Source organism: Silene latifolia, chromosome 3, assembly GCF_048544455.1.
Source record: "Silene latifolia isolate original U9 population chromosome 3, ASM4854445v1, whole genome shotgun sequence".
In the NCBI taxonomy this organism is placed as follows: domain Eukaryota; kingdom Viridiplantae; phylum Streptophyta; class Magnoliopsida; order Caryophyllales; family Caryophyllaceae; genus Silene; species Silene latifolia.
The window spans coordinates 29,912,981-29,924,720 of record NC_133528.1 but is presented as its reverse complement, the minus strand read 5'-3'; the positions used below and the strand labels follow the sequence as shown (position 1 = coordinate 29,924,720).

Here is an 11,740-nt window from a genome sequence, read left to right as displayed (position 1 = left end):
TTGTTGACACTAGGGTGTTGGAAATCCTTAAGATAAGGTACCCTACCGAGGCGTTCTTCAATGGCCTTGGCATTGGGGACCTTTTCCATGCTCATGAAGAGACTTACCTTAGTCTCACCCTTGAATTCTTGAGTAGCCTTCGCATTGTGGCGGATGCCCGCAACAATTTAGGCATGGAGTTTAGGTTATGTAACCGAGACCATGTTCTTTCTCTTGAAGAATTTGCCTATGTTTTCGGTCTTCAAATACCCACCGCCTATACCGACAAGCCCGATAATTTTAGTGTGGATTTTCTTTGGAAAGCTATCTCCGGAAAGAACTTTACCCATATAAAGCGTTGCTATACTTTTGCTATTCAACATCCGGTGATCCGATTCACCGAACGCTTTGTAGCCGGGTGTATCAATGGGAGGTACGAGCAAGATCGGTGTACTCTCATCGACTTAACTTTTCTTGAGTCTCATTTGAATGTTCGAGCGGTGAGGCGTTATAACTTCAATACGCCGCTTGAGATACTCAATAGGTTCAATGACTTTGCTCAAGGGACTTCTCAACTTAAAACCTTCGTGATGGGAGGTCTAATTACAATGTTAGCCAAACACCTTTGCCCCGATTCAATGCCCGGGAACCTATAATCCTCTCGAAGGGAGGACTTTGATTGATGAGCACACCATCTTCCATAGTCACCGATGGTGCAGCTACACTCAAGATGAGAGTGTGGAATGGTACACCAAGGGTTGCACTTCGATGATCCTTGAAGGATGGAAGATACCGGGCATCGAACCACGGTTGAGTCCATACTCTCCTCCACCAAGCTACCTCCTTGATATCCAAATTCTTGACAATCCCCCTCAAAGGGAAGAGCCGCACCGTCAACCACCCCGTGGAGGGCCGGGCATACAAATGCGCCCACCTTCCTACGTCCCTATCCCACCTTTCCCTATTCCGCATACCCCTTTCCAACCGGCAATCCCCAACACCCCGGGTATTAATGATTTGATGGCACTCATGAATAGAGTGGACCTTGGGGTGCATAAAGGGAGGGAAGACGACTACCTAGCCCTCTACCCCCAATACTATACCATGGCTCAGCAAGGGTATGTTGACCCTAACGGTCCTTTGCCCTCTTGGGCACAACCGGAGCTCTTGTTCCCAAATTATGGGGACCAAACTAGGAGTCGCGGCGATGGAGGGCATTCTAGCCAAGGTGGAGGGTACTCGGGTCAAGAAGGAGCTTTTGACCAAGGAGGATATTGGGGCCAAGCACCCGGACATGACCAAGCCGGGAGCTCTCATGGTTATGGCTATGACTATGATGAGGATGACGAGTGAAAGAGGCCTACTTCACCACTTCCACTTGTATGATATCCATCTCCCCCTCTCTCTTTTACATTTACTTTTGCATTTAGTATAACATTTAGCTTGCATTTGTATTATATTTCATATTGCATTTACATTAGTTAGTTCATATAGTATAGTTTGCATTGTAATATATCTCACATGATTCATGTAGATAGTTGCATATAGACTAGAATTCATGCATAGTCACTAATGACCAATCCTATTCTTTTCTACACTAGAAATAGTGTTTAAATCGGTTTGGGGAGGTTTGATCATAAGTGACCATAGTTTACTAGAAATCATGCATCATATAGTATAGTTTAGATTGCATTCATTTGTTATATATGTCATATAGAATTGCATTTAGTTAGAGCATGCATTCATTCATATCATATCATTGCATTTATACTTCAATTTCCAAAAAATCAAAAAATCCAAAAACATGTATTTCTTTTTCATTCCTACTCCTACATGTACATTGAGGACAATGTCCAAAATAAAGTGGGGGATGGGAATTTATATTCCAAAAATGCATAAAAATTGAAAATTTTTGAAAAATCCCAAAAATATGTCTTTTCATTTCATAAAAACAAAACCCATAAAAATTTGAAAAATTTAAAAATCCAAAAACAAGTTCATTTCCTTTGTAGTGTAGACTTGTATATATTGTGTTTGTTCATCCTTTTTCACATTGATTGACTACGCCACATCCGAGACATGAGGATATTGAAGACCGCATGGTATGATCTTTCCAATCTCCTTTTTCCTCTTTATGTTAATGACTATGTGGCTTTATTTTGATTCATGCGGTAAAAACAATGTGAACTTAGGACTTGCATTTAGTTTATATGGCATATTAGTTGGTAGAATCATTTGCATTAGGATGTTTATATGTTAGTTGCATCATGGCATGTAGTTGCATGTTAGAAAAATTTTGCGAAACCGTCTACTTGGGAAGCTTGACAAGTGTATATAGGCCCTAGTAGATGCTTTTTATTCTTAAGACTTTGCTTGTTAGAATACTTGTAAAACACCCTAGGATGTGTCATGCTAGTATCCTTTGACCCATGGTTTAAGGCCTAGTCAAGAGTACCTTGTGGTGTGATAACTCCTTGGCTACCGTTTATTCCAAGGTGACCCTTGAAACCATGCATACTTCTATCATTCATCCATGTTCTACCACATTTTTGTCATCAAAGGGAATGGGCACAAAACAAAAAGAAATCAATTTGAGTTCAAAGAAATGAAAAGTGAAAGAAAGTTTGCAAAAATGCATCAAAAGAAAAGAGGAGCAAAAATAGACTCCAAAAGCTTCAAAAACAAGGCACCCTCGTTACTAATTGGGGTGACTTTGAAAATGTTCAAAAGAAATTCAAAAAGTTGTCAAGTGTTGAAATGCCAAAAATCAAAAAGAAATGGCAAAAAGAAAGTGTTCTCAAATGTTATATGCCACAAGAAATTGGGGGGAAAAACAACAACGAAAGCAAACTCCCAAAATGAAACTCAAAAACTATCGATCCCTTTATCCACCGTATCCATTTTTGTGCATGGTAGAGAGGGGACGACCCTTCTTCTTGTCTAGGCAAGAGGGGGAATTCCGCGATCCTCCAGTGTTTCTAACACCATAGGGAGTCTACTCTTGACAAAAGCATTTAACGATTGAGGACAAAGGTACCCTAGCTTGACACATTTTGGAGGTGATTTATTGGTATCCTTCTAGGCTTAGTAGTTTGAAGAAATTGCATCTATGAAGGAGTGTGTACCCTTGAATTGCTTCCCTTATAGATAATTTCCGCCACTTAGATGAGGAAAGTGGCTATTCTTTTGTAGATGCATCCATTACTTGATTTTGTGTGCTTAATGTTTGGATGTATCGCCATTTTGGCAAGCCCCACCTTGCCTTGCAAGAAGGCATCCTACCTCATGGTTGTCTTGTTGTGAGTTGAAGGGGCGGAGTGAGACCCGCTAATTGTCTCATATCGGCTATGTTATTAGGTTAGTCTAAATAAAGGTCTAGTTTTTGTCACCTCTTTACTCGGGACGAGTAAAGGTTCGGTTTGGGGATATTTGATGTGAACATTATTTGCGCACATTTAGTCCCCTAATTGAGCCTATTTTGCATACTATTATAACATTCTTTGGCCATTTTATCCGTCAAAACCTTCCTATTTGCTTTTCTATCGCATTTCATATGTTTTGTAGAAAAGGAGATAAATGAGGCGGAAATTCCCGTCTTTCGTGCACATTTGGAAGCTACTTGACGATAATAGATGGACTAGTATGAAGAGGAAGCAAGGACTAAAGACCAATCTCGAAAGAATAAAATGGAAATGAGCAAAAAGGGAAGAAACGAAGAACAATCCGAACGGATTGTCTGAAATCCGTCCGTCTCATCACCACAATCCGAGCGTCCTGCTCTCTAATCCGCTCGGATTGCCCCGCTTGAATCCGCCCGGATTCCCCTGAATCCGCTCGGATCCACTTACCAGAATCCGGCCGTCCCGACTCCCAGCCGCACGGATCACAAAGACAAAGACGCTTTCGTTCTTCAAGCCACGAAATGAAGAAGCCCTTCTCTCGGACAATCCCGGAGGCTCCTTGCTCAACTTAAAAAGTGTAATTACTAGTTTAGCCCTTAGTTAACCCTAATGCATCCTCCCTAATTTCCACTATAAATAACCCATTTGTAATAATCAAAAAGAGGTTTTTCAGGAGGGGGCTCTTTATGTTGTTTTAGAGTAGAAAATCCTTCTTTAGATTAGATTAGGAGTAGATTAGAATAGATTACTCTTTAATCTTTCCACAAATTACACATTAATCTCTCCTTAATTATTGTTCAAGTTTATTATTCAAGTTTATTATTGGGTAATTGAAGATTATTGGGTTATTATTGGGAGATTGACAACCTTCCATCAATCAATCAAGTTTCTTCTATTATTCTTTGCTTTATTATTTGGATCATCCAAAGTTGGTATAATTCTTTTACCCTTTTACTCTTTATTGTTCATTTCTTCATTCCATTATCATGTTTATACTTGTTATGATGATTGACACCATTAATGACATGTTTCCCATGATAATGAGTGAGTAGTTTCTTTAGCTAGGATTAATGGGTAATTAGGGGAAACCAACATGGGATTGATTCATGCTTAATCTAATATGTTCACATGATTAAATTGCTTGCTTGTTGTGATGTCAACTTTATGCACATGTTATGTTTGATGAAATGCTAAGCCTATGAATCCTTGCATTTACAACCATCTCTTATCTACTCAACTTGACTTGTAAGATATAACCCAACTCGAGTCTTGTTAGACCATGCATAGAAGTTGAATAGGAGGAAAGTAAGTCGACTTGTAGGTGTTGTACAATCTAATCGATTCGGCTCCGGGACCCAACTCTTCCTATGAACCGTAAGACATAACCCAACTCGGTTCCTCCACAACACTAATTGCTTGCATATAATTGTAAACATGTTTGTATGATCAACACCATGAATCCCCCATGACCCCATGATATCCTAGCACTTTTAATCATTTGTTTACATCTTTCCTTTTATTGCTTGATTTACCTTATTGCTTGCATTAGCCTAGAACACAACTACAACCTAACCAAATTGTGACACTAGCATAAATTGAGATAGATAGACTTAGAACCCAAAGCACACCCTCCCATGGATCGACCTCGACTTACCGCTAACTAGTAGTTTGTTGAGTATTATAAATGTGTTTGATTGGATGTGACCCGACGACATCACTCTCCATCAGAGAACGAGGAATCGGAGCTTGGAATTTGTCACTTTGATGTGACCATAATTAGCGCATATTTAGCCCCCGAATTAGCCTTGTTTCCATGCTTTTTAGTGCTTATTTGGGTCATTTCTTATCTTTAGTTCTTTGTTTTGCATATTCTTTGAGATTTTGATCCCTTGGTAGGAAAGGAGTAAGAATCTTGCATTTTCATGGCAAAACGAGACTAAATTGATCGAATTCAATGACCAAGCATCAAGGAGAGACAAGATTAGAAGGCCTTTTTACATATCATAGTAGAAGAGCAATGTTGAGGAAAGATCCTTGAGTCCCAAGGAAATCCCCAAGGAATTTATGAAGAAAAGGGAAGAAAAGAAGAAGTTACTATGCTGACTGACAATCCGAGCGGATTGTCAACAATCCGCCCGTCCAGCCCCTGCACAATCCGAGCGTCCCCAGCCCGAATCCGCTCGGATTCCCCCTCAACAATTCGTCCGGATTCCTCAGAATCCGCTCGGATTCCACCGCCCAAATCCGGCCGTCCCGACCTTATTCCGCCCGGATTTCTTCACAGCACGGGTTGTCTTCTTCAAGCTACGAAAAGAGAAGCCCTTCTCTCAGAAAATACCGGGTCCTCCTTGCTCAACTTAAAAAGTGTAATTACTAGTTTAGCCCTTAGTTAACCCTAACGCATCCTCCCTAATTTTCACTATAAATACCCCATTAGGCTAATTAGAGGAGCATGTTCTTCTTATCAATAATTAGTGTAGTTAATATCAATCAAATCTCTCTTCAATATTGTAATCAAGTATTAATCAAGTTTTAATCCAAGTTTTAGTTCTTTAATCTCTCTTTTGTTCATCCTTTATTTTGGGTAATTGAAGATTATTTGGGTTATTATTGGGAGATTGACAACCTCTCAATCTAGCATTCAAGTACTTCTATTATTCTTGCTTTATTATTGGAATCATTAGTAGGTATAATCTCTTAATCCCTTTTTAATTATTGTTAATTACTTTCATTTATTCATCATGTTTCATATTGTTAGTATGATTGACAACCTTGCTAGCATGATCAACATGATAATGAGTGAGTAGTCTCTTAGCTAGGGTTAATGGGTGATTAGGGGAAACCAACATGGGGAATGATTCATGCTTAAATTAATATGCTTTCATGTTTTATTTGCTTGCTTGTTTTGATCTCAACTCATGCACATGTTATATTTGATGAAATGCTAAGCCTATGAATCCTTGCATTTACTATCATCTCCTATCTTTTCAATGAGACTTGTAAGACATAACCCTACTCGAGTCTCATTAGACCATGCATGTTGTTGAGTAGGGAAGATTAAGTCGACTTGTAGGTGTTGTACAATCTAATCGATTCGGCTCCGGGACCCAAACTTTCCTAGGATTGTAAGATATAACCCAACTCAATCCATCACAACAATAATTGCTTGCTTATAATTTGAGAACATGTTTGTATGATCATATCCCATGATTCCCCTATGATTCCATGACACCCTAGTGCCTTTAATCAATTGTTTACACCCCTTTTTATTCATCTTGCTTGTTTATCTTCATTGTTATTCTAGTTTATAACCTTCTACATCAACCCAATTTGTGACACCCCTTAGACACCACTAGTTACAATAGAAATCTCATTTCAACTCTCGTCCCTTGGGATCCGACCTTTACTTGCCTCTTTACTAATTGTAGAGTTGCTTGTTAAGCTATAAATTGTGTTTTGATTCGACCGTGACCAACGACCACATCTTAATTTGTGAACACTTAGCGGGATCGCATCAAAAAATGGCGCCGTTGCCGGGGGCGGTGTTTGTTTGACTTAGATTTCTTTTTATTTTTATTAGTTGTGTCTTTCTTCACCTTGAGGAAGTAAAACTCCTCAAGGTTTGTTCTAATTGTTTTTGAGTTGTTTGATATTTTGCATGTCTAGAAGGTTACAAAGTGATTTGTTACCTTTTGACCGTGAAATCGAAAGAACCTTGACGAACAATAGGAGACTTGTTAGGAGGAATTTGAGAGGTGTTGGTAAAGTTGTTCAACCCACTAGTGAGTTTGTCAATCCTTTCGCAATAGAAGGAGAAGAAAACCCATTACACAATACCCCACAAAATCCACCTACAATGCCAAAATTCTCGTCACACTCCGTACCCACCGAGGAGAATCTACCAAATGGTACTCCTACACCGCAACATCTCACCGGAAACTTTATTGCCAAGTCCGCCTTCATCCAACTAGTTGAGAGGAGCCAATTTGGGGGGATGCCTAGTGAGCATCCTCATTCTCATATGGAAACCTTTTGCGATTATTGTGATGCTATCTCTCAAACGGGCGTGACTCAAGACCAAATTAGATGGGTCTTATTTCCTTTTTCCTTAATCGGCACCGCAAAGCAATGGTTGAAGGGCCTTGATAAGGCCACCCTTGGAATAGATTCTTGGAAGAAGTTGGCTCTAGCTTTCTACATAAAATTCTACCCACCGGAAAAGACCAACATGCTAAGAGCTCAAATTACGGGTTTTAAGCAAAGGGATGAAGAGTCTTTGTATGAAGCTTGGGAGCGGTTCAAGGGAATTTGTCGCTCATGTCCTCACCATGGACTTAGCGAATGGTTTTTGGTACAACAATTTTGGAATGGTTTATATGAAGATTCTAGGAACATTCTCAATATGGGATCGAATGGGATGTTCACCGAGGTTGATGACAATCAAACTTGGAGCAAAATTGAAGAAATGGCAATCCACAATTCACAATATAGTAGGCCTCGCAAGGCTACTAGAGGAGGAAAGTATGAAGTGGACGCCGTTACTCAATTAGGTGCCCAACTAAGCTCCCATATCGATACAATCAACTTGAAGTTTGAACAAGCTATGGCTAGACTTGAGGAAAACTCAAAATCATCGAAGCATCATGTCAATGCCATGACGGCATCCTCATCAATCCCAAGTGGGATATGTGAGAATTGTGGAACTTTGGGTCATGACCCAAGTGAGTGTAGGGGAACAACCGAACAAGTGAATGCTTTCCAAGCATATAAAAGTGGTACCCCTTATTCAAATTTTTACAATGAAAACACCAAGTTCCATCCAAATCTCTCATACAAAAGCCAAAATGTTCAAAACCCTCAAACAACATACACTCCACCACCCATGAGAAACCAAAATCAAAGACCCTTTTACAATCAAAACCAAGGTTACCAAAATCAAAATCCATACAATCACCAAAATGACCAAGGTTTTGATGTCCAAAAAGCGGTCCTCCAAATGCAAAAGAATCAACAAGAATTTTTCACCCAAATGCAAAAAGATAGCCAAGCAAAAGAAACCACCATCAACAACATTCTAGCTCACACCAAGATGTTGGAAACACAATTGACTCAACTAGCATCTTCAAGCTCACAAAGACAAAAGGGGCAATTACCACCTCAAAGTAATCCCCCTAGACATGAAAACGTTAGTGCCATTCACTTGAGAAGTGGTACAAGGTATGAAGCACCAAAGAAGCAAGTTGAGGATGAAGTTGTGGAAGCTAGTGAAAAGGAAGAAATTGTGCAAAACTCCAAAGATGGAGAATCATCAAAAGAAGAAAGTAAAAAGAAAAATGAAGACAAGGCCAAAGAGAAGGAGCCCATTGTGATTAGACTTCCTTTTCCAAGTCGTCAAGCCAAGCCCAAATTTGATGATCAACTTGGAAAGTTCATGGAAATTGTGAAGAATTTAGAAGTCTCAATTCCTTTCTCGGAATTAATCAATCACGTTCCGGCCTATGCGAAGTACATGAAAGATATCCTCACAAAGAAGAAGTCGATCCGGAAACTTGAGACTATCGCCTTCACTAAGGTGAGTAGTGCAATACTTCAAGGGAGTTCACCTCCAAAGTTAAAGGATCCGGGAAGCTTCTCAATACCGTGTACCATTGGCAACACGACGATCAACAAAGCCTTATGTGATCTAGGGGCTAATGTGAGTGTCATGCCATACTCGGTAAGTAAAAGGTTGGGGATGGGAGAGCTTAAATGCACCAACATCACACTCCAAATGGCCGATAGATCGACGAAGACACCGTTAGGGATATGGGAAGATGTCCCCGTGCGAATTGGGAATTTTTTCATCCCGGTGGACTTTGTCATTGTTGATATGGAGGAAGATTCCAACATTCCAATCATCCTAGGAAGACCTTTCCTACACACCGCCGGTGCGGTGATTGATGTGAAACATGGAGAGCTCACTCTAGAAGTGGGAGATGAAAGCATAACTTTTAATCTTGACAAGACTATGAGAGCTCCTCGTTTGCATGAGCCATGTTTCATGATTGATCACTATAGCCGAAAAGATGAAAGGAAGAAATCGGAACTCCAATGGAGGAAGAAAATTGAAGATGCTCCATTCAAAGAGCAAGTAAATTTTGACAAGGAGAGCTTGAAAAGCTCATCAAAATCAACCAAGGAAGAAGAGGATGGCCTCATTGGCCAAGAGAAGAAATTGGGAGAGTTTTCTCCATCTAAGCAAGAGATTTTCAATGATCAACTCAATGAAGTTTGTGGTCTTTGGGACGACGAATTTGAAGGGATTTTTAATCCCTACATTGGACATGCCATCGATCATGATCAACAACAAGGGCCACGGTCTATTGAGGACCTCTACCATAATAATGAACAAGCTTTTGATTACTTCTTCAAGGTGTTGAGCAACATCAACAACACCTTGAACATGCCCCCTTGACATCTCATCAAGAATGAGAGTTTGGTGGAGTGCTCCCTAAACCACCACTTGTAAATATTTCTAACTCCCTAACTTACATTTCAATTCTTGTATTGCATTTTTGTCATCTTTGGATTTTTATTTACTTTGATCAAAATAATTGTTATGTAAGAGAGAAGTGAGGGAGGGACTAACAATTTCAATTGATGTGTAGTGCCTTACCTTAGTGTGGGGATGGCAATTGCCTAGGCTATCCATGCCTTAGTAGTGCCCCCACAATGAAGAACACAAGACTTGAAAGAAAGAATGGAAGAATGATAAAGGGAATGCGCAGTGCACGGGTGGAACTGAATCCGTGTACATAGGGGAAGAATCCGAGCGGATTCCCAAGAATCCGCCCGTCTTATGCAATCCGAGCGTCCTGCAGAAAAGACGCCCGTCTTGAACTGAGCTGAATTTTGAAATTTTCTTGACTGTTAAAGAATCCGAGCGGATTTCTGAAAATCCGCCCGTCCTGAAGAATCCGTCCGTCTTGTCAGAAAGACGCCCGTCTTTGCAGCTGAGGAAAACAAGCAAATTTCTCTGGACAGAAATCCGTCCGTCCTTGAGCAAATCCGCCCGTCCCGTGTTCAGCAAATCCGAGCGGATTGAACCAAATCCGCCCGTCTTTAGGCGAGTTTTTGCAAAGGTAGAAGAAGCAGAATCCGCACGGATTGAGCCTAATCCGCATGGATTGCCCCTGCAGTTTTGAAATTTTCGGCCTCTTTATAACCCCTCCCACCTTCATTCATTCATTCATTCATTCATTCATTCATAAACACTACCCACAACATCAAAACCCTCATCCTCTCCATCATAAAAACAAAAACCCTCAACAACATTCACCAAAATCAAATCAGACCATCCTTCCAACAACAAATTAATCACTCCTTCTTCAACAAAAATCAAAACCAAGAACAAAATCTTCAACCTTTGAGTCGATTTTTGTTTTCATAAAGGCAAAGCCTTTCACCTTCAAATCGATTTGGGCATACTACAAATTGAAGATTTTTCACTCTTTTCTTGGTTAAGCTCATCAATGGCAAGGACTAAGGGAGCAACAAAGGCAACAAAGGCACCAAAGGCTAAGGCACTCTCACAAAGGCAAAAGGCTCTTCAAACAAAGAAAGCTTTGGCTATGGTGGTGGCAACACCAAACTTGGAAGTGCAACAACAACAACAACCTTCTATGGGACCATCAACATCTTCTACTCCGGTAATTAATCAACTTTTGCATTATCCGGAGGTAACTTTTATTTCTGATACCCATAGAAATACCTTTGTCAAGTTTGCTATGAAATCTATTCAATCCACCAAATTCATATGTAAAGATGCCTTGGAAAAATTGGGTGTTCTTGAACAAACAAAAGCCTTTTTCAAAGCCATGGGGTTGAAGAAATTGTTTGAAACAAAGGAATTGACATACCCCTCCCTTGTCTTGGAATTTTTAAGTTCTTTGAAAGTCACCAAAGTTGAGAATAGAGAAAATCTCGAGTTTCGTCTAGCTAATGTTAGTAGACGCATTACCTTTACGGAATTAGGTGAAATTTTGGGTCTTAGCGATGAATCGAGTTATCTTAAGCATTATGGGAAGTATGACCCCGAGCCTCTTTGGGAGGCAATCTCCGGGAAGAAATTTGAGGATTTTCATGCATGTCGTGCTCTTTTGGTCCATCATCCGGGCATAAGAGTATGGCACAAGGTTGTGGGAAATACCATAATTGCTAGGAAAGACACCAATCATTTCACAAGACTTGATTTTATTCTCCTTGAATCGGCTTTGAATATCGGAAGAATTCACACCAAGCCTTACAATTCTTTGAGGCTCTTGGTAGAAAGATGGCTTAATGTTGATAATGGGAAGAAGGGCACGACCGTTATTGTCAAT

General features: G+C 40.1%; 1 non-coding gene across 1 annotated transcript; it reads right to left on the bottom strand.

The window, feature by feature from the left end:
- Positions 1-7,608: 7,608 nt before the first annotated feature.
- On the bottom strand, positions 7,609-7,715 carry LOC141650649 (small nucleolar RNA R71). The gene has a single exon (XR_012546670.1). It is a non-coding gene; the product is annotated as a small nucleolar RNA R71 (small nucleolar RNA).
- Positions 7,716-11,740: the final 4,025 nt, after the last annotated feature.